A 24,389-nucleotide genomic window follows, 5' to 3' on the forward strand; every position below is an offset into this window, starting at 1 on the left:
CTCTCCCCTTGCTTTTTAATTGTCACCAGAGTAGAGAGTTTTAACTCCTCTTAAGGAAAACCAACACCCTCCTGAAGGCATTAAGCTCCAAGCTGGCTAACAGTCAGGCAGCAGGAAGGAACACAGTACAGAAGCTGTGGAACCCGTCCCTGAGTAACAGAGAGCTAATTATACAATGGACCTACTGCAGGGCCCCGTTGCCATGGGTCACTCACTGCCCTTCCCCGTTGGATGACCTGGAAAAGGCCGCTTTTGTCACCTGAGTGGACTCTGCCTTGAGAGCCAACAGCTAAGAGTCCCATTGCCTGTGTGGTTCTGATTACACGATTCTTCAAGCTGACTAGGATTTCTTTCTTCTAGATCAACCCTTTTTATCAAAGGACCCAATGACGACCTCTGCACATTCATGCCTTTATGGTAGCAAGGCTATCAATAGCAGTGGGGCCACAGTACCCTCTGGCCCAGTCAGGAAGGGACAGAGGCCTCCTGCAGGCACTGCACCTGCCCCTAAGGCTGGGGTTTGCCGTGTTCTAACTTCTCCGAGACTCCAAAGCACACAGTAAAAACTCAGGCACGGGTCTGTGCGTCGCACAGGTGCTGAGACTACCTTTTGGGATTAAATGCAGCTTGAATCTGCAGTTTACACACAGCGCCCTGTTTCCATAGAACTTGTGAATTTAAAGCAAACCCTAATCCATTTAGGCTTCTTGTCTATCCTGACAAGTTTCACATGGTTTTGTTTCCCAGTCCATTTCAGCAAAACATGATAGATCAGCTTTCACTGTAGTCAAAATATTTTGCAGGAGCTGACGAACAACTCTCATCATGAGGCAGATAAGAAGGTACATATGATGTCAAAACAAGGTCAGGCAAACTTGAAGATAAATATTTCTCAGTGGGCTGTTTTGAACATCCCTCCTTGTTAATTGGAAGAAACACAATTTTTAATTTTCTAAGCAGTCCCTTCCTGCAAATGCTCAAAAATGATAATCTCACTCTCTTTGCTTATGTATGCAAACGTATCTCTGTTGGAGCAGCCCAGGTGGACGAGGAGGAAATGTCGATTACTGCCAAGGCAAGACGAATTTGAGTCAGGGAGCAAATTCCCCCCAGGTCTGAAGCTGACCCCTCAACAGTATTTACTGAGTACTCACTAACTGACACCTGATTTTTTATTTTTTATCTGTGGAGAGGCTGCTGAGAGGACAAACCACGGGCTCTCCTTGAATCCTGTAAGGACATGGCTTATGGGTAGGTGTTGTCATTTACACGGAAGCAGGTGGTGGGATTTTATGTAAACTGGTCCCTGTTTTTCAAAGAATCAGAGTGATCTTTTTTTTTTTTTAACCAGGTATTAGATAAAAATTGTCAACAATTTCAAAGTAAAGGTCAGTAGAGGATAAGTGTGAAGCCCTACATTGCCTTTTAATGTGGTCTTTGTGACTCTGCTATTCTCGCTGCTTAGAAATTCCTTAATCAGTACTTTCCCTCTTGGGAAAAAAAGGCCTCTGTTCGTGTTATTTGCAAGTACTGGAGTGAGTTGATTTTGTTATTTTAGGAGTGCTTGCAAGAGAGGCAGTATTTATAATGTGAAACTAAGCTAAATACTTGCATGTATATTTTTTGGCTAAAAACACAGATGCTGCCTTTCATTTTTTTAAAGTAAAGAAGGCACTGAAAAGTGGACAACCAACCAGGATCCTAATACAAAATAAGCCTTAAGAGATCCATTTAGAACAGGGTTTCTGAGCCTTGGCACTGCTATCATTCAGAATGAAACAATTCCTTGTTCAGGAGAACTCTCCTGTGCATTGTAGGCCTTTCAGCAGCTTTTCGGCGTCTGTTCACTAGAGGCCTGTAGCACTGGCCCAGCTGTAACACACAGAAGTGTCTCCAGACGCTGCCAGGGGCCCCGGGGGGCAAAAGCACCCCTGGCTGACAACACCTGATTTGGATGAAAAAGGGTTGGGTTTTATGGAGGGGTGGGGAGGTGAGGGAGTATAAAGATTAAGTCTGCGAGAGAATCTGAAATGGATTTCTAGTAATCCAAATAACATCCTGAATTGTAAAAACAACAGGGTTGTGTAGAAAGCTAGCATTTCCATCCTAGAGCCTCTGTTAATACATCACACTCTTGTTTTTCAAGCTCCTGAGGGAGCAGGTGACTTATCTGAAAGAATGAAACAAATTATACTGACTTTTAAAGATACAGTGTTTTCTAGACTACATAATCTACTTAATAATAAGAAAAACTAAATTCCAGCCTAAATAATAAAGATGATCCAATTTTTGCTTTAGGTGTTTTAGAACATATTGCTGAAAGAAATGAGAAAAATTCAAACATTAATTTCTTCAGTTTCTAACCCCATAAAGTTGATGGCTAGTTTGTGACTTTCTGAGGGTCTCTGCCACTACGTACCACTGGCTTTCATTTTGTGCGTTAGAGGTGCAACAGGTAAGATTCACTATCGAAGTGTTCCAGCAAATCACACGATCTCTTTATATCACCTTTCTCTCCTTCTCTCTCCCTCCTCAAAACACATGCACACACACACATTTTTCTGAGCTTTGTTCATTTAGCTTGATTTTCTCTGTAACTATTAATTTTAACCTACGGCAGTGGTTTTCTTTAAAAATAAAATAGGGAATCTCTTTCTTCCAACAACGTTTTAAACAGAAACCAACTTGTAACACAAGACTTTTCCTCTCCCCCTGAAACTATTCTTGAGGCAGAGTTTGAAACCCCCGACACAGGGAAAGGAATTAAACTTTTCATTCCATAGTTATTATAGACAACATGAAGCATAATGGTGTAAATAGGGTTCATAAGCATTTTAAGGTCACAATGACTGTCTTTATATGGGGCAAGTTCTCAACCTCAGAAAAAAAAGTCATAGTTTCAAAGACAGATATAGGCTAACTATAAGGAAGAACAACACTCTTGGGTTGTTAAAAGAGCAAAACAAACTGTGATGAAAATTCTGTTTATTGTACAAAGCGGCTGTTCCATGTAGAAGTCACTAACTATCAGTTCTGTGCTGTAAGAAGCCAACTGTCAATTCAAAACTCACAGGAGCCACACTGAATTCCTATCCTGCAAGTCCGCAGCCCATTGACCTGTTTGTTAGTAGCTTCTCCAGCCCCAACACGGCCCCACCTCTTCAACCAACCAGGACATCATAGTGTTCTTTGGACATCTCTATAGATATTTATATCTAACAGGAATTCCCACTTTGGAGTCTCTGGCAAGTCAACTGCTATGTTTGTTTTTAATTTAGCTTCAAATATTGCCCGAAGTCTTTCTTGAATATTTCTCTCTGGAAAGAGCTCTGCCTCCCTTGAAGACGTCTTTGAATCTCTGCTCCGGGCTGAACTAAATCCCTGCCTCACCTTTGAATCTCTTTGACTTGTTCAATGAGCAGATTGGTTATAGAATTATACCTAAACGACAAGTTCCTCAAAGACAAGACCCTATTTTCCCCCTTGATTCCCTACTTTACGTTTATAGGACATACAGTAACTTTTTAAATAATGCTTGCTAAAATAGAATTGCATGTATAGCTTTTAGAAAGTGGGTTACTGCAAACCCAGATATTAACAGGCCAGCTCAGTGGACATAACAGTTCACTCAGTTGACAGAGTGTGATAGTTAACTTCATGTTTCAGCTTGACTGGGCCACAGGGTGCTCAGATATTTGGCCAGACATTATTCTGGATGTTTCTCTGAGGATGTTGAGATGAGATTAATATTTAAATCAATATAATGAGTAAAGCAAGTTGCCCTCCAGAATGTGGATGAATCTCATCCATTCAGCTGAAGGCCTGGATAGAACCAAAGTCTGACCTTTTCCCCAAGTAAGGGAGAATTCTTTTACCTGGTGGCTTTTAAAATGGGACATTAACTCTGCAGGCTTCGGACTTGCCAGCATGCATAATAGCAAGAGCTAATTCACATAATTCACATACATATATGTATTATATACATAACATATACATCCTATTGGCTCTATTTCTCTGGAAAACCCTGAGTAACGTAATCCGCTGAGGGGAAGCATGTTAATAACTGTTACAGGGCCCAATCTGAGCACAGTAGACCTGTCAATCTAACCCGGCTCCTGAGGAAGGAGCAGCAGAAACAGAATGCATGACTACTTCTGCTTCCTAGGCCAGGAGAGGAAGACACACACAGGTCTGGGGGTCTCTCACATGGCCACAAGGGCACAGATGCATGCAAAGTTTTGTAGGACGTGAAGCATAGACCACTGCATGTGTACGGGGTGGGGGTACTTTTCAAGAGAAAAAATATAAAATCAGAAAAATTTTCGGAAATATGTAAATTCAGATAAACACATTATTTGGGGACCTTTCACTGCCTTGGAAAGAATGACAGGCGCTGCAATTTAAGCTTCATTCACTTTTTAATCTATTTACTTCTGCACATTTAGCTGAATGACCCAGAATCCTCCACCTGAGGATTCTGGTTTGATGCTTCAGCAGCTCCAAAAGTGTCAAGGAAGACAGAAAAACAGAAGGGAAAATGAGGGCTGCTGACAAATTTTGACAACTAACTTTGGAAATTATTTCCAGATTTAAAGTAGCAGATGCCCTCCTAAAATATAAACAAGTCCCAAGTAAAAAAAGATACATGCATTTACAAAGAAAAAAAAATCCCTCAATAAAAAAAATATAATTAGTAAATAAAAGTGAAATGGCAGCTGCTTATAATCCTGGCAGATTGTCAGTGTCCAGCTGCATGAGTGCTGAGGGTACATACGGGCAGGGACTGCATCTTAAACCTGAGGGGAGGGCACCAAACTTGGCTCACTGCCAAGCTGCCCACGCAGATGTCACCCCCCATGCTCAGTACGTGTTGACAATGCATGCTGTGGAGAAAAGAAAGCTAGTTTTTTGTTTGTAATGCTTGCAGTTAAAAGAATGGGTTGGTTTTCTAGAAATTCTTCAGGGCTAATGTGAATTTTATGTTTATTCAAATGAAAGACAGTTTCCAAGTTTGGTTCACCTGAGACTGGGAGTTAATTTGGATGACCACGGGGTGGAAAATGACCACACCTCTGTTAGAAGCAGCAACCTTCCATCTCAATTCTTTTCAGGTGAACACAAGGTTACTTAACACTGTGTTGGGGAAGTAGCTATTTGGTTCTCTGCCCATATAGCGTCTTATAGATGCCATTTCTTCAATCCTCAGAATCTTAATTTATGAGTGAAAGATTGACAAATACCAAAGCTAGCCACAGCTCTTGCCTTTATTTCCTTCACAGATGAGGTGTTCTGGGGCAGGTAGAAATCACAATATGGCTGACTCCAAGGGATGTGATTTCTCGCTACTAGCACAGAACTGAAGACTGCTGGGCCCTCAGCTCATCAGCTATCAACCAGCACAATCAAGAGATTACAGAAAGGAGAGCAGGCAAGTCCTGCGTCTCTCCAGGGGAACATAAACGTGGCCAGCAGCATATTGGGCAAGGCGATACCACTGAGGAGTGATGTGTTTAGCTCTGTTATAAACCTCCCTGGGACAAACCCAAACTATGGGAGGCTGGCTGTGCGTCTGCATTCAGCACATGCTACAGATGTTCTTTCAATTTGTTCACCATTGCAGAGCCTAAGGGAAAAGAACAGGTGTGCAGAGCTAAAGCCTCAGAAACAGGAAAGAACCAATGAAGATGCAAGTGAAATTTATGGCAGTGATCACTAGACCAACAGAAATGGTGACATAGTTTCCATTAGAATCTGCCCTTACTTCAGAGTCATTACAGATCACCTACCAAAATAGTTCCAGTGCCAGGAAGACAAGTTCCCATAATTTCTGACTGTAAAAACCAGCGGGGATTGTGGTTAAGTGAGACAGGGGCTCCTGAAGCTCCAGGCATTCTTCTTAAGGGGCTCACACATGGACTCACTCAGACTAACTCACTCTGAGCTCCAGCAATTGAACAGCAGATTGAAAGGCACCAGGGATACAGGGGAGGAACTAAATTGTCTGGCATCAGGGCAAGAGCTGGGAGGCAGCTTTCTCCCAGACAGAAATGCTGGCAGAGGCCATTGTTTCTTTGCTGAGCCTTCTCCCCACAGATCAGGCAGGCAGGGGCCATATCTGAGTCTCCATCAACCTGGCTAATACTGTTTGCCCCGCCCTAGTGGTTCCCTAAGGCCTCACCCCACCCAACATATAAGCCCAATCCAAGCTGCTTCTGGTGGCTCTTCTATACAAAGGAGTCTCTTGGTTCATACCTCAGACTTGACTAAAATCTCTCAAACAAGCAGCATCTGGCCTCAGCATGCTCCATACCTCTCACTAAGTGGCCCCAGGCTCAGCACTAGTGGCAGCTGGCTCTGGTTCACAGCTTGGCCTCTCCTGGGCACCTCCAAGCCCACCACAAGTAGCAGCCATCTGCAGATCACTTTGTAGCTCATGCCAGGTGGCCCCTGGCAGGACACAGGTGGCAGTGGACCTTGGCTTGCACTTTCCAGGATACACCAGAGCCAACACACCCAGTGGACAACTTCGGACCACGTCAAAGTACCACCCATCCCCTCCATAAGTGACACACTCAAGAAGCAGACTCATCTGGCACTAGAGGCCCACTGAAGTAACTTCTGCTCCATGGGGACAGCCCTTGCACAGCTGATCCTCCACAGTAGTCAAAGCCAGTCATTGTAGCCAATCAGCCTGGGGGTAAACCCCTACCACTGAGGTACAAACAGCAATTAGGATTCAAATACAATAGGAGAGTGTACACAGCCTACACTGGGGACACACAGTGAGTGCTCAGCTCGGGTGATCTAGAGAGGCTATGTCACTGGACCCCACAGGATACCTACTACATAAGGCCACTCTACCAAGCCCAGTTACATAACAGTTCTACCTAATACACAGAAACAAACACAGGGAGGCAGCCAAAATGAGGAAATAAGGAAAGATGACCCAAATGAAAGAACAGAAAAAAATCCCAGAAAAAGAACTAAACAAAATGGAGATAAGCAATCTACCAGATGCCGGTTTCAAAACATTGGCTATAAGGATGCTCAATAAACTTTGGGGAAGAGTATATGAATGTAGTGAGAATTTAACCAAAAAGATAGGAAACATAAACACAGAGATAGAAAACATTTTTTTAAAAGTCAGAAATGAGGAATACATTAACTGAAATGAAGAATGCATTACAGGAAGTCAACAGTGGAGGAGATGAAGAAGAGGATCAAATCAGAGATTTGGGAGAGAATGAAGGAAAAATAATCAAAACAGCAAAAATAAAAAAGAATCCAAAAAGTGAGGATAGTATAAAGAGCCTCTGGGACAACTTCAAATATATCAACATTTGCATCATGGGAGTGCTGGAAGGAGAAGAGAGAAAGAGCAAGGAATTGAAAATCTGTGTGAAAAAAACATAACGGTGAACTTCCCTAACCGGGTGAAGGAAATAGACATACAAGTCCAGGAAGTGCAGAGTCCCAAACAAGATGAACCCAAAGAGGCCTACACTAAGATACATCATAATTAAAATGCCAGAGATTAAAGACAAAGAGGAAATCTTAAAAGCAGCAAGAGAAAAGCAGTTACTCATCTCTAAGGGAGCTCCCATAAGACTGTTAGCTGATTTCTCAACAGAAACTTTGCAGGCCACAAGGGATTGGCAAGAAATATTCAACGTGATGAAAACCAAGGACCTACAACTCAGGTTATTCTACCCAGCAAAGCTACCATTTAGAATCAAAGGACAGGTAAAAAGCTTCCCAGACAAGAAAAAGCTAAAGGAGTTCATCACCACCAAACCAGTATTACAAGAAATGGTAAAGGGTGTTCTTTAAGAAGAAAAAGAAAAAAAGATTAAAACTATGAATAATAAAATGGCAATAAATGCATATCTAACAATTACTTTAAATGCAAATGGATTCAATGCTCCAATCAAAAGACATGGAGGCTAAATGGATAATAAAACAAGACCCTTAAATGACCATTACACATGCTGTCGACAAGAGACTCACTTTAGATCGAAAGACACACACAGACTAAAAGGAAAGGGAGGGAAAAAGATATTTCATGAAAATGGAAACGAACAAACAAAAACTCTATGGCAGAGATACTTATGCCAAACAAAGTATACTTTAAAAGGAAGGCTACAAAACGAGAGACATGGAAAGACCAAGCAATTCCACTTCTAGGTATTGATCTGAAGAAACCCAAAACACTAAATTGAAAAGATATATACACCCAAATGTTCACTGCAGTCTTATTTACAATAAGACTTAGCCAAGATGCAGAAGCAACCTATGTGTCCTTCAGTAGACGAGTAGATAAAGAAGTGGTGCAGATATACAATGGAATTTGACTCAGCCATAAAAAAGAACGAAATCTTGTCATCTGCAACACAGGATGGACCTAGAAGGTACTGTGCTGAATGACATAAGCCAGACAGCAGACAAATGCCATATGATTTCTACTCGTGTGGAATCTAAAAAGCAAAATAAACTAGCAGGCAAAATAGAAACAGACTCATAGATACAGAGATCAGACTGATGGATGTCAGAGGGGAGGGGAGTTGGGGGACTGTGTGAAAAATGTGAAAGGATTAAGAAGTATAAATTGGTAGTAAGAGAATACTCTTGAGGATGTAAAGCACAGCATAGAGGATACAATCAATACTATTGTAATAACTATACATGGTGTCAGATGGGTACTAGATTTATTGGGGTGATCACTTAGTAAGTTACATAATGTCTAATCACTGGGTCATACACTAACACTAATACTACTATAATATTGTATGTCAACTGTTGAAAAATTAAAAAATTATTTCAAGTTAAAAAAGCTGAAAAAATTAACAGCAGACTGAGGAGGCAAATTTGAAATACAATAGTGGGAACACTCTTGTTTTATTGTTTTCTGGTAAAAGATTCTAAGGAAAATTCTATCTTCAAGTATAACGTTTGTAGAAACAACATTGAGGTCAGATCAGAAATTTCAGCGATGAAATGGTCTTACTCCTCACATTACTTACTTGTGAATTACAGATACACAGAGTTCACACTGGGTAACCACACTGGTGAAGGAGGAGAAGACCCTGTCTCACCAGAATACAGTTGCGTGTGTGAGCGTGTGTGCACACAGACACATATGTGCTGCTAAGCAGTTGGCCTAAAGGATGTTTTCATGTGCTTCTTTTTCCTGAGCCTCTGACTTTGTAACACTGAGTTTACAACCTCCCAGGCACATTCAGCCTCGGAGCTTGCGGTGGCCATGGCGAGAGGAAGAGGGAGAGGTAGTTCGGGTGTGCATGGGGCTCCCCCTCCGCAAGCTCCTGGGAGCAGGTATTATTTCTGGTCTGTGTCACTGAAGTCTGTTATACCTGGCATCCTTTGGAGTAGGATCTTAATGCTTATTGTAAGTGATTTTCTTTTAAAGACTGTGTAAAACATAAAAGTAACCAGGCAGGCATAATAACTGATTCTTACATAACTTATACAAGTCTCTCATACATACCCACCATATTTACCTACTATACATACTTAGTACATTTAACACTCGAAACATAGCATCTTTCTCCTAAAAGTCTAAGATTCTGGAGTCTAAGATTTGGTTATATAACCTTGGTCACATTTCAGAAATACATTCAGAGGACATCAAATAAAACGGTGCTGGTTGTTCTATCATGTTTACATCACTTTTACCACCCCACCCCTTGTTGCTAATTAGATATAAAACTGAATTGAAAGGCAAAGAGTAAACCCTCAAGCTATAACTAAAGCTTTATTTACAATAATACACCAGCACATTCAATAATTTAGAGGCAGTGACAATGTACCAGGATCCTGAAGTCAGGAGGCTGTTGTCAACTTGCATTTGAAACCTGGAATGATTGAACAGCAGTTGTACCCTGCACTGAGAACACAAACACACCTGTGCTTCCTATTTATGGTCACCTACAAAGTAATGTCGCATTTTGTTGCACAATGGCTTTCCCGAAAAACTACTTTACTGTAATGTTTTAACCTGTTAAATTCCCACTGTAATATAAAAGCGTTCCTCCCATCTGTCTGTAGCTGGATATGAACCGTGGGGTGCCGGAAACAGCTTGTACCAGCTAGCAAGAGCTGATGGTTAGGTAGCATCTCTTCCCGATTTACGTTCAATGATGTCACACTGGTGGTTTGAAACTGGCCGTGGTGGAAAATTTACACCGCAGAAAATGGCAAATGCCTCATATCAGGGCTTCTTCCTCCCCGAGAAAGCTGATTTTTAAACATTTACCAGAGCTACATACACACCTGTTATTACTTCACACAAGGGACTTCACCCCCACTTCTTCCTGGCCTGGCTGGTGTGTGCCAGGTGAAAAACACAAGAATGTATATGCGTGAATGATTAAAAAGGTGTAAGAATTTATTTAGAGACAATGATGGAGGCCTACCCTATATTCTCTCTCTATAAAGTAGACAGAAGGAGAGAGGATACCACAGTTGGTCAGAGTACCTGGTACCACTTTAGGGATCTAATTTAAGAAATAAACATCCTCTGAGCCATAAGTCTGTTTATCAGTCAGGGTCCCAGCATTTGCATATGTAAAGGTTCAACAGAGAACAGTTTACTAAAAAGACAATCCACAAAGTTGAAGGAAGTAAGAAGGAATACTGAAGTACCTAGGGACTAGCAATGGCAGAGAGGAAAGTCATTATTACTCTAAAGCCTAAAAGGGCAAAGGGAAGGGCACTAACAGGAGCTCTAGCCACAGGCAGAGAAACTACCGGAACTGTAGCAAGGTATGCAGGGGCAGGATGACATAAATACCCAGACCTCTCTCTATGCCTTCCTCCCTCCTTACGACTGCCTCCCATTGGACAGGCCAACCAAACAGCAGAGGGCAAGAGCTCAGGTGACAGTCCATTGGGGTTGGCTCCCTGTCGCAGAGCATGGCACACAGGGGCAGAGGACAGAGCTGAGGAACAAAGCAGGCAAAGGAGAACAGCCATCCAGGCTCCTAGGTTCTCCTTTCCCTCCATTCTGTGTTCCTTCTTCTACCTCCATGTGGCCCCAGGAACAAGCAGGGAATTGAATACCTTAGCTATCCAGTCACGTATTTTGAAAAAAAATTTGTATAAATTTTTAAATTCTGATGGAAAGAGAGACTGTGAGAGGGAAAGAAGGAATTTGGAGGAGGTTAGCATTCTGTGGCTGTAATTTCAAAAAGAATTCAAATTGCAAAGCACTCTTCATATTTTCCTTAGGAAAGCCACACAGATTTCCTAAGTAAAATCCACGTAAAAGTGCAAAATAGAAGGACAGTGTAAATATATCCTGGAATCGTCTTTAACAGGTGAGGTGAAGCTAAGACACTACCTTCTTTTGACACAGAACAGCAATGTCATTCCACCAATTCTGCAGACGAACAAATGAGCAATGAAGCCAGACGAGTCTGAATCACCGAGCTTGAACGTGTTAAGGATACCTGCTGTAGTCCGGCACTCCACAGCACGTGGTGACCGGGGACCTCAGCTTCCACTCTGCTCCTATAAGCACAGAGATAAAGAAAATGCATTTCACGATCATAAAAGTTGTTCCAATGTCCTAGCCCTAATGTACTCAGTAAAATTATAATAGCAGCCAACGCTGGCCCAAAGAATCTCTCCATAATAAGCAACACTCCCACACCTGTTTTTGATTAGCGTGTGTGATTCCTACAACTGCCACAGCAAACACCATGAAGTGGGCAGGTTAAACACGGAAATGTTTTCCTCAGTCTGGAGGCTAAAAGTCCAAGACTGAGGGGTCAGCAGGGTTGGTGTCTTCTCAGTCCTCTCTCCTTGGCTTGTAGACGGCTGCCCTTTCCCTGTGTCTTCATATGGCCTGTCCTCTGTCCTACTGCGCTCTAATCTCTGCTATAAGGACAACAGTTACATTGGATTAGGGGGCACCTTAATGACTTAATTTGAAACTAATTAGCGCTTAAAAAAAAAAACCCAACCATATCCAAATACAGTTACATTTTGAGGTAGTGAGGGTTAGGACTTCAATATATGAATATGGGAGGGGACACAATTCAGCAAATAACAGCTCCTCCCACCCCCCACCACCGACCACCAATGCCACAGCTTCCAGGAAGGACATTTTTGCCCTGGTCTACTTTACTTCACCCACTCAAAACACATCATTTCTTGGTTCCTATCTTTCAGTCCATGCTTTTCAAGTATTAGAGGCAAATTGTCTGACAAATTAGAAATTATAAGCAAGTTGATTCTTTCCATTTGTAAGCATATCAATCTCCCAGGTAACAGGAACCTCCTAGAGACAATGCTATTATTGAAAACCTGTACTAGAATGGCAAGAATCTCAGGAATCTTACAAGCTGGAAATAGGAATGTTTGAGGAGGGTGGGTATTTGCAGTTGGTTTCAGATAAAGGGGAAATTGCACAGAAGGTCCCAGCGCAAGGCCTGGTGCTCAGTGGGGTCTGGATGCTCATTAGTTCTCAGGGGCGCAGAGGCAGGTGTCCATAGATTTGACGGCCACCCTCCTCCAGTCCCCCATTGTCCTCTGGTCCAGTGCTCCAGCCTCCTAATATGCCTCTCTGTTTTCATTCAAGGCCCCTACACTCGCTCTCCATTGTCCCCAGAGTAAATTTTTTAAAGTATGTGAAAAAAGTAATTTCGCAGACACCTCGCCTCACCCCCTTAAAATGCTTCCACAAATCCCTATTGCTCTTAGAAAACATTTTTGTTTCTCATCAGGATCTTTGAGCTGGCCCACTGCCTGTTTTTATGCAGCCTGCAACACAAAAATGACTTTTCCGTTTTTAAATAGCTGAAAAAATTCAAAGCAGTTCTCATGATGTTGCTGGTGGAAATAGGACTCTTCCATAGATTCACGAGATAAGCATTTTGGGGACTCTTGCATAGGGGGATGAGGTGAGTGGGAAGATTTATTGGAGTAGAAACACAGGAGTGTCCCCAGGTGCCCGGCGTCTCGGCCATGACCAAATGGCTTAGCTCCGTCTTGCTGTGAAGTCAGTCCTGGGCCTGGTGAGCTTAAGTGCCCAACCAGGAGGGTCAGGATTCAGAGCTGTAACGCCACCATCCTGCACTCTGGTCGTCCCCCGTAATCTCTGCTCCCAGCTGCCTGCCCGCGGGCTCTGCTCTTGGGCCACTCTTGGAGAGAGGAGGCTGCTCTGAAAAGAGAACACTAGCAAACGAGGGGGTGAATCTACCAACAAACACCTGACATGTCTTTGTTAAGCTTTGATTGTATTACCAGGCTTGGGAGAGAGCAGGCCTTCTTTCAAACTAGCCAACCTTCTTCCTAACCCTCCCGGGGCCTGCGCTGGGCCCTCCCCCATCCAATCCAGTCTTCCTTCCACGTTTTCCCAGACTAGACTCCACCCTTTTATTTGGCCATTTTGGCTCCTACTGCACATGCCCCAAAGTTCTGCTGCATCATCCGGTCCCTACTGTGCTCTCTAGTTTCTACTGCACACATGTCCAGCAGAGGAATTTGACTTCCAGACCTAATCAAGCTTAGACTTTGTGGGTTTTTTTCCCTTTTCTTTTTGTCAACAACTAAGCAGCTGCCTACGCCAACGAGGATGCATGACTATGACATAACATTCAAATTACAGGATGGAGAAATAAAGTAAATTGAAACACAGCCACACCGACTTTTCTGCATATTGTCTGTGGCTGCTTCTCACACAATGGCCGAGTTGAACCGTTTGTATTGTATGGCCTACAGGGCCTAAAGTAGTAACGATCTCACCCTTCACAGAAAAAGTTTGCCAACCGCTGCCTTAGGAAATCTGGGTCATTTGACACCTTTTCCACCCTCATCTCGGACGCTCCCCCACTGGTCGCTGTGCTCAGCCACAGGAAGCATCTGACTGTTCCTCACCCAAGCTGAGCATATTTGCACCTCCAGGACTTTAGGCTTTTTCCTCTGCCTGGAATGCTCTGGCTCAGCTCTTTATTAACTGGCTTCTTTTTCTTTAGGAATCAGCAAAAATGGTATTTCTTCTGAGAGGCTCTCCCTAAAGACGCCGTAAAGTAGCTCCCCAGACCTCCTTCCAGGTACTGTATGAAATTAAGTAATTTACCTCTGTTATACCAAGGTATTTAATAAGTACTAACTTCTCAGTGGTTGAAAAGTAAGATAAAATATTGTTTCTAATTTTTAAGCAAAAATTTGAGCAAAATTAGAGTCATAACATCTTAATAGTTTGTTATCTTCTAGAAGTGATATGTGTCTACTGAGGTGACTTTACAAACTATAGAAACAAAGGGAAGATAAAGTGCTTCCCAGATAAGGTCAAGTTAAAGGAGTTCATCATCACCAAGCCCTTATTATATGAAATGTTAAAGGGATTTATCTGAGAAAAAGAAGATAAAAAATATGAAAAGTAAAATGACAGCAAACTCACAGTTATTAACAACCACTCCTAAAACAAAAACAAAAGCAAACTAAGCAAACAACTAGAACAGGAACAGAACCACAGAAATGGAGATCACATGGAGGGTTGTCAACAGGGGAGTGGGACGGGGAGAGAGGGGGGAAAGGTACAGAGAATAAGTAGCATGAATGATAGGTGGAAAATAGACAGGGGGAGGGTAAGAATAGTGTAGGAAATGTAGAAGCCAAAGAACTTATCTGTATGACCCATGGACATGAACTAAAGGGGGGGAATGTGGGTGGGAGGGGTGTGCAGGGAGGAGATGAGTGAAGGGGGGAAATGGGACAACTGTAATAGCATAATCAATAAAATACATTTTTAAAAAACTATGGAAACATAAAGAAGGAAATTTTAAAATTCATTCCAGAATGCTATCTGCCTCAGATTATTACCTTCAATATTTGATGCGTATCCTTTGATTTCTATAGAGCTTTGTTTTTCTACTGAAACAATATAATTAATTAACTTGTGATTAGATTGGTCTAACTCTAAAATATGCATGTAATTGTTTGGTGCTATAATACATATTAGAGAATATCAATTTATTAATTCATGGTTTAAGATACTGTTTATTTATAAGTAAGAATCATGGGCAGACATATATATAATAGCCAAACTTGATTGTGTACTATGAAATACAAGTGTTAATGCTTCCACTATATGTTAGGAGATTCCAAAGTATAAGAAAAAGGAAGGAAGGAAGGAAGGAGAGGAAGAAGAAAAGAAAGGAAAGAACAGTGGAGAGGAAGGAGGAGAGAGTAGTTATTTTTCCTGAGTTTAATTATACCTCTACACTAAATTGCATGCCCATCTCATTTCTGTGTATTCTCTTTAAAGGTTCATGCTAATTAGCCTCTGAGCAAACGTTTTGGAAACAACTGCACAGAAATTGAAAGTGCCCTTGACCTGGGCATTTCACAGGTCTTCATCTCTGTATCTCACCTGCACCAGCAGCAGCACCATTCATTCCCTTTTGCTTGGTGTGGCCACTGTCAAGCATGTCTGCAAAATTGACATTCCTTCCATTGGGAAGTGTGGCCCACGTCCCTCTCCTTGATTCGGGGAGAGCTTGTGACAGCTGCCACCAGTAAAGTATGTCAGAGATGATGCTGTATGATTTCTCGAACAAGGCCAGGAAAGGCCATGAGGCTTACTGGCTAGTTCTCAGGATGCTTGCTGGGTGGGTAGTTAGTTAATCATCATGAAAGAAGTGGGACGACTCTCAGACCACCACCCTTAGGCATTCTGTCAGCAGCCCAGCTGAGCTCCTAGCTGACGACCAGCCTCAACTGCCAACCATGGGAGTGAACAATCTGACACATTCAGCCCTAACTAGCTGTTGTGGATTGAATTGTGATCCCCCCAAAACATATTCATGTCCTAACCTGCGGAATTTGTGACTGTGACCTTATTCGGAAGTAGGGTCTTTGCAGAGATAACTAAGTTAAGATGAAATCATACTAGATCAGTGTGGTCCCTAATCTAAAGACCGGTGTCCTTAAAAGTGAGAAATTTGGACACAGTGACACATACAGAGAAGATGGCCCTGTGAAGAAGGAGACAGGGAGAATGCCATGTGACAAAAAGGCAAAGTTTGATGGGGTCCATCTATAAGCCAAGGATTGTCGGTGACCACCAGAAGCTAGGAAAAGCAAGGACTGATCCTGTTTCTTCACAAAGACCATGCTGCTGTGTGCATGAGACTGTTCTATGATGTGACCACTGCTGAGCTCACAAGCTGAACCCGGCCCAAACAGAGACTGCTTCCCATAAGCCCCTTCAGAGACAGTCTGATCATAATCAGTGCTTTTCTTCTGACATAAATCAGTATCTCTCCTGGTGTCCCACAGCATGCTGGTTCCTGGAACAGGCCGTTGTCCCGACACGGACAAGCATGTAAGGCATTTTCCCGTACCTGAAGTAGGTCACATACCAGCTCCCCTGTCCATCCTGCCCTGTCCTGGTGAATTCTTTTAGGCGCCTGTCCCAGTGACACAGATGATATCCACTCTGTCTTGTAGCCGCCCAAGACACAATGTAAGTTTGCCTACATTCTGTTAATTGCCAGACTGGGGCAGCCTGCCTCTTTCTTCTGTCAGTCCCTGCCTTCCACTTATACTGGCAGGTTTTCAGTCTCAGGGCGTTTCCCTGGGTCTGTGTGTGTGAACATCCTGTCGACACCTTGACGTTGGACTTCTAGTTTCAGGACTGTGAGAAATACACTTCCGTGGTTTGAAATCACCGGTGTGTGGTGCTTGGTCACAGCAGCCCTAGAACGCTAACACACTGGCCCTCAGGTGACTGCGGCCCAGTCGCCATCTGGCTGCAAACACCTGAGACACGCCAAATGTGACCTGCCCACCAAGGCCTTCCCAGTTCCCTGGCCCTCCCAGTTGTGAGCAAAGTGAAATGGTTTTCAGACTCTAAGCTTTCAGGTAAGTTGTTACATTAACAGCACTGACTAGAACACTTGGAGCGCTCCCATTCACCCTTCGATCTAGGAAGCCTCCTTTGACCTACTCCCACCTCCATTGCATGGTCCTCCTCTGAATTCCCATTGTTCCTGATCCAAAAGTTTGTGTGCCTGATGCTCCTAAAGGCCAATATTCAAGAGGTCAAAGTTGGGAGTAAAAAAATATTTATTGACCCAGAAGACACACAATCGAGAAGATGAGGGCGATAGACACCCCTCCTGTCCATCTTCCCTGAGCCCAAAGGCCAGGCTTCTCCAAACCAAAGGAGGAGGAAAATGGGTGAGGCGAGAGGTGACTGACACCACATCTGGGCACCTGCAGGGGTCTGAGGCAGAGCACCAGATCTCTAACTCTCTTTGTTCCAGGTCCATTGACTCCTGCTGATCAGTCTGGAGGTGCCTGCAAATCTTTGAGAAACAGTCTTGTTTGTACACACAAGTATTTCCCCACCCTTTCAGGAGGGATGAGCTCTGCAAGGGGCTGTTCTTCCAAACACTCAAGCCTCAAGCAGAATTCTTCCAATAATTAGCATATCTGTAGCAGAAGCTATTAAAGAATTAAGCTGGAGTCAGAGAGTCCAAACATCTCACTATTACACCACTCTTCACTCTGCCTCGTGCGTGGAACCCACGGGTTAGCTGGTCCCCAAAGCCAGTCTTTCCTTTTGACACATCCTAGTAACTCTTCCCATTCACTCATTCCCAGAGCATTCACTCATCCCTCTTCACCTCAAAGCATTTTAGTGCTTTGACTAAAGGTTTTGTGCAGACACAGAAGAGAAGGACTACAATTTGCACTCTCAGCACGTGTAACGGAAATCCTCACCAGTGGGCGTGTTTTCCTTGTGTCGCCTGAGGTCCTCTGGGGAGCTCTCTACTGCAGAAATTCTCAGAAGCCTTCAGATGTCAGAGATGCTCCCTACAGAGGAGAAAAGACAGAGGGTTTCCCAAAGTTAGAAAATCAACGAACCCATGGGATTGTCGTAAATCCGATCCATCATTATTATACATTTCTTCTAAGTAATGTATTGAATTCTTTCCACCAAAGGTATAGACTCTCTGAAAATAGGGGCAGGAGCCTGGCATTTTACCTTGGCTTCTTTATCATCATTAGTCAGTCCCAGAGCAAGTTTCCAGAGAGACCTATGAAGTGATAAGACTGATATCACTCTGACTCCTGTTCAATGCACTTCAGGCCGAGAGCATCATAGAAGAAGCTCGCCCATGCACTCCTGCTGCCCAAGGCCAACTACGAAGCCATGTGGGCTCACCAAGGACTCAGTTTTCCAGCTCACTGTTTTGTTTTGTTTTGTTTTTTCAGATTGAGGCATAGTACTAGTAGACAATTTTTAAAGTTTGTGGTTCCAACGTACATGGCACAGAGAAGGTCCGCTGGGGTCAGAACAAGTTCTGGTGTCTCTCCAAGCCAAGTTCTCTCACCTCCCAAACGGCCATCAGCCCTGAGAAACTGTTTGCCCCAGGGCCTGCTGAAAAGTTGTGTTTGTAGGTGACAAAGCAAGTGGTGTTATTCCATAACCACTGAGACGCGCGAGTGTCCTGTGAGCAGCATGGAGGCCTGTTTGTGAGCACTGGCCCGGTGCTGGGTGGTGTGGTTGGCAGAGGAGGGCTCCCACAGGACCGCTCTCATTTCCTGTTGAGCTCTGCATGTGCTCAGTTGTCCTATGGTCCTTATCTGTGTGGTTTTCTGTAGTTGCTTGAGCTTAAAATGCAAGAACTATGCCTACCTGAACTCCTATAGGGTAAGGAGAAACCAAGCACGGTCTTTTAATAACTGAAGTGTTATGCCTATGACAAAGATTGAGATGTGTGCTATATTCCTGGTGGGTGACCGTGAGGCCTCCTGAAGACTGCCTTTCTTTAAGCTGAAAGTCATTCACCCCCTAAATTGAAAATATCCCATCCCGTCTCCCAACACACTCCCATTTTCTCATACACTCACACAATACCACACACACATTTTTGTGAGACTACGACTCCCCCAAGACTCTCCTGCTTAGTACTCTTCATTCTACCTGCCTGGTTTTCAAAATAAAACGGGAGGTTGTCCTAGGTCCGTTCCTCTCCCTCTGCGTCAACATGAACAGCTACTATTACTGAACTGAAGGGGTCTGTCTGCTGGTGCACGTCAAAACTGAAAAAACACAAACAGGAGTTTGTAGCACAGACACTGAAGGTCTTTTTAAGGAAATGGTGCCAGGCCCAGAGACACAGGTGGGTAGCGCCCTGGTACCTGGCTCTGAGATGGCCTCTAGGGGATAGATTAGATAGGGAAAATCATTACTCACAGAGACTAAGGGAGTTCGGGGCACAGGCTCCACTGGCTGGTAGGGGCCAGGAGAGGGAGGAGGTGATTGTTGGATCAGGTCCTAATGTCAGCCAAGGCGTCATTCTGTCTGGTTTTTGTGAGGGTATGGTCGGTAAGATCAGCTCTCAGGCCTGGGGCTGCAACGCAGCTGAGGTCAAGATGTTATCTTTAGTTTGACCAAAACTCTGTTCCCTTGATCAACAGACCTGAAGCTTTATTCTTAAGACAGTTTGATGCTGGCCAGGGCCTGATGTCCTAAGGGAAGAGAGTAGATGCCAGTGTGTGCAAAGGTGGAGGGGTCTGGTTGAAAGGAGGCAAGTGAGTCATGGGGCTATTAGATGGGACAAAGCTAGCGTGAATTCAGGGAAAAGACACATTAAAGAAATGAAGCTCCTGTGTGGTTCCACTACTGTTTTCTGCAACCTACCTCCTTTCCAACCCTGAAGGCCACCTTCCCCTTCTCTCCCTGCCTCCTTGTGCATTAGGATCACCAAAACCTTGGCCTGGCTCTTCCCTACAGGCGCAGGTCTACATTCACATTATCGTTCTGCACTAGGCCCTGACAACATAGTGCCTGGCACCTAGCAGGTCCTCAATCATGTTTGCTAAATGAATGATTTTCTTACACAACCTCCTCGTGCATTCGCAAGAGCATATGGCTGCCCAGGTGGTATGACTGGCAGGCAACCAAATGGAGTACAGAATGATTTAAACCCACCTCCCTCACAGCATGATATAGTGCCAGAAATCCCCACTGGCCAAGTAGAAGTAACTCCTGAGCTAAAGCATTATGTTTCTAGGACGCCTGTGCTAAAAAAAATTAAATATGCCCTCCCAGATAAAAAGCAGTGCATCAGATCAATTTATGTGCTCAGGTAGCCAGGGTCTGAGTGGGACATAGGACAGGTGAGTTTGGATAGCTGATTAGGTCAAGCCAGATCCATGGCATAAGGTGTTGTTCCATGGAGGGACAGAAATAAAACTCAGGACATTTGGGCTTTCCCTCTAAAATCAGATACATCATGAGAAAGGAAAACCAGTAGTTCATGTCTGAGTCAGAAATAAGAGCAGCTGTACCTGCTGTCTCAGCCATAGTCTCTATGCTCTGCTTCAGCTGAAAGGAAAAATTCTCATTCTAGACATGAATCTAATAAAACCATGTGTCTGAATTTCCTGGAATTTTTCTGACTTTGAATATGGACTTGTTCCCAAAAACTTCCACGTTCCATCTGCCCTCGTGAATGGACCATTTCCATGACGTCAGCAGAGGGAACGCAGGAAGCTGCCTGATGCCTGCCCATCGCTGCCAACTTCATCCTCACTGAGATACACGAGGCACCAAATTCACCTTTTCATTTATTGCCTGAGTAAAAATAATATGCCAGGAGACCTAATAAAACAATTCAGTTGGCTAGACAGTGCCTGCATCCTGTTTCTAAGAGTGCTCCACACCAGGCTGAACCATCTGAGGACCTACCAGGTGTCACTGATAATTAGAGCTGCTGCAAGGTCGCTGGGCTCCATCCCCCCACCCCCTGCTCCTTCCTTTTTGTGTTTTCTTCCCTTCCCTTCTTTTCTCCTTTTCTCCCGTCCTTGATGTTAGCTTTTATCACATTAGTTAGTGGCACAGCATTCCTGTTGTTAAGTGGCATGCTAAAGGCCAAGACAGGATGGGACAGTGAAGGTGACTGACAGATCTGGGTTGCATTCCTGGCTCTGCCTTTGACTTTATGAATGACCTTGACCAGAAAACTGTGCATAAAATCCTCACCTGAAGAAAGGAAGGGTGGGCCTAGATGCCTACTCAGTTCTGTCTGTCTCACCTGATTATAAGATCTGAAAGGTCCTCTCACTGCATGAAGAAGGGCCCAGGGATAATAATGTGGAACCTGGTCTCCCAAGGTCAGAAATGTGAAAATAAAACCATTAAAAATAAAAAAAAAATTTAAAGTTTAAAAACCTGGCTTTTTGAAACTCTTATATATCAAAGAACATATAATAAATGCAATCAATTCTTATTTCCACTCAGATAAAATGTTCAAAATGCTTTTCTGGGTCAGGCTTTGCAGGATCAATGCCAATCAGATTAGGGAGGCTGAGCAGAAGACGCACATTTTCTGTAGGGAAGCAGCGCCACCTGCTGGAAGGTAGTCGTGCAGCATGTGTTAAATATAAATCACAACAAAGCGTCGGTCTGGGGCTGTACTGAATACGGAATCAGGAGCATTAGTCTTAATCAGAAGCTGAGCCTTTAAACTTTGACATGACCACCAGACTGTGGAAAGATTTCTCCACGGGTTACTTTTAGCCATGTTTTAGATTTATTTTTGCACCAAACTGCTCATCCATGCTTTCCATCCTTCTTCATAAATCAGCCTCAATAGCATGTGCCAATAAAAGCCACTTAGTCAAAATCTGTTATTTTGAGTACATAACTAGGTTCAAAGGCCTAAAGTGTCCTTTAGTCCAGACTCCATTAATCAAAGAGCCAGCCCTTCAGATTTCCCAGTCTCCCTCCGGCTCCAGAATTCAGCTACATGGAGAAAATCATGCAGTTGTTGAGTTTTATTAAACAGGGAACATTTTATATACTGAGGAATATATAGAAAAGAGTGTAAGAAGTGTAAAACACATTCCTGATCTGTCATTGTGGAGATTTGGCATGAAAATACACCAACATAAATAGCAATTATAAAAAGTAAATGATTATGCCAGTCCAAATAAAACATGTCCGGGGTGGAGTGAGCCAGTAACTGCTTTGAGAACCTGGGCTTCAGGCAGGGGGCACAGTGGGTCTTATGCCTTTGTTTAGAGCCCATTTCACCAAAACCTAGCACAGCAGGTAGCGTCAGCTAAATAATTTATTTTTAAAAGTTTAGAACCCAAGTGCCAGCCAGGTTGTGTGTCTGGTGAGAGGCCACGCAGCCCTGGATCACTCTTCACCACTCAAGCACGTGACCAACTCTTGAAGCACAATCGAGTTTCTTGGGTACAGACAGCCCTTGGCCACATCATTTAATTGAACGGCTTCAAAGAGTTCTCGGTGCCACCTCTGAGGAGAGAGACAGGCTCAGAGGTCTGGGAAACAGTAATCGGATAAGTACCTTCCCGTTGAACTGAGAATCAGTCTTGCAATAGAATCTTTGCAAGATAAATTTAAATAACAATGGACTCTTTTGTGTAAAGTTAAAGAGGAGTCTTGAGAAGGTGACAGCCAGCTGTCCTCTGTGTTGTCCTCAGGATTTCATTGTCATTCATTAGTCAATTTTCTTCTTCCCTTCCTCCCTTCCTTCCCTCCCTCTTTTTTTTCTTTCTTTTACTTTCTTTCTGCTTATAACACCCCCTACTTGGGAATACCTGTACAAGGTATTGTGGGATTTCAAATAAGAAAGTAAGATAATAGACTCTATTCCAAAGGCATCTGACATCTACCCTGAAAATAATTTTTAAATTAGCCCATTCCTTTTGAAAGAGAAATCTTTCAATGTTTTGATATCTTTACTTTGTACAATTAGTAAAAGAGAGATTCCAAAAGATGAATTATTAATACTTAAATTTTTACATACACACAAAAATAGCAAATGTTTTAAAAATGAATCGATATAAATGGTTAAAGTAGAATAAACTGGCCCCATGCATGCAAAGAGAAAGGGAGTCACAGAGTACAAGCGTGAGTGTGCCCTTGCAGACATTTTCCCAGGTGCCTGCACACTTGTAACACACATGGAGCAAAGTGCCGCAAGAGTCTTCTCCTGTAGGTGTGAAATCTTGGCTGAAGCTCCAAAGCGGAGGCCAATAAAGCCACACATGATAAATACAATGCCGAAGAGCTGCCCCAACTCCCTTCTGCCTCATAGAGTTGGCCAAACTGGGCCTTCTACCCCTCCTCCAGAAGTAGGTCAGGCTACTGGAAGGACAAAAGGAGTCATCCAGGTCATGAGGTCCAGGCCTGGAGAAAGGGTGCTTCTGCAGGAAGGAGCAGGGATGCTCCCTTCCAAACCCTTCCACCCAAACCCACCGCCCAGTCCATACAGGGCGGGCACCAAGAGCATCAATCCCAGAGAATGGGGTATTGACCTGCCGTGGGACTTCCTAAGGGAACTTGCTGTGTGTCCCTGAGCACATGGAGACTGGAACCTGCTGTTCACCTGGATCTTCAGAAGGCACCAAGGCTGCGTGTGCCGGCAGAGCAGGGGCGGGGGTTAGTGTGCCCCGAGCCCCTGGTGATTCGGAGAATGTAAATGCAAACACTGAGGCACCAGTGTGTGACCAGTGGGCAGCAATTTAAAATGTTGACAAGGTTATGTGGAAAAGGGCATTCTCAGACATCACATGTAGGACTACAAATGGGACTGTCTTTTCAGAGCAGAACTGGCAGTACCTACCAAAATTTTAGAAATGTATTCCTTTATACCCAATAGTTCTACTTTCGGGACTCTGTCTCTAAAAATAATAATAATCTCCCTAGGTTGTTGGGAAACACAGACAAAGCTGCTGGGAGGCTTCATAAACTCAGATAAAGACTTACACTAAGAGAATGGCAGTGAGGAAGAGGAGGAGATGGACTTGAGAGATAGTTGATAGGTAGAATTGCCAGAAGTTAGAGGCTGCCTTGGGTTGAATGTTATCCCTCAGAAAGATATACTGAAGCGTTAACCCCCAGTACCCACGACTGTGACTTTATGTGGCTATAAGGTCTTTGCAGATGTAACCAAGTTAAGATAAGGTCACATTCAGAGTAAGTCCTAAATCCAATATGACTTGTGTCCTTATAAGGAAAGAAGAGACAGAGATGCAGGGGAGAATGTCCTGTGGTGACGTGACAGGGACAGAGATTGGAATGTTGCAGCTACAAGCCAACAAACGCCAAGACGACCAGGAACTGAGGGAAAGCACAGGGCAGACTCTCTGCTAGAGCCTTCCGAGAAAGCAGGGCACTGCGGACATCGGGTTCCGGGCATCTGCCCTCCAGACGTGTAAGAGAATACATTTCTTCTGTCCTACGCCCCGCAGTTCGTGGGGCTTTAAGGCAGCTGTAGGAAGCTAATAGAGATCGGGTGGTGTGAGTGATCGAGAAGAGGGAGGAATCAAAGATGTTTCGCGTGGCAGGGGTCACGAGTTCAGCGTCTGCCATCGTA

General features: G+C 43.7%; 1 long non-coding RNA gene across 2 annotated transcripts in view; it reads right to left on the minus strand.

Moving 5' to 3' along the window:
- Positions 1-24,389, minus strand: part of LOC123478844 (uncharacterized) — a 50,820-nt gene that overhangs the window by 12,774 nt on the left and 13,657 nt on the right. For both annotated transcript variants that reach the window (XR_006654220.3, XR_006654221.2), the window contains exons 2-3: positions 17,752-17,844; positions 11,357-11,526 (exon numbers count right to left, since the gene is read on the minus strand). This is a non-coding gene — a long non-coding RNA (uncharacterized lncRNA). The remainder of the gene's footprint in view (positions 1-11,356; positions 11,527-17,751; positions 17,845-24,389) is intronic.

Source organism: Desmodus rotundus, chromosome 11 (assembly GCF_022682495.2).
Source record: "Desmodus rotundus isolate HL8 chromosome 11, HLdesRot8A.1, whole genome shotgun sequence".
Taxonomy (NCBI): Eukaryota; Metazoa; Chordata; class Mammalia; order Chiroptera; family Phyllostomidae; genus Desmodus; species Desmodus rotundus.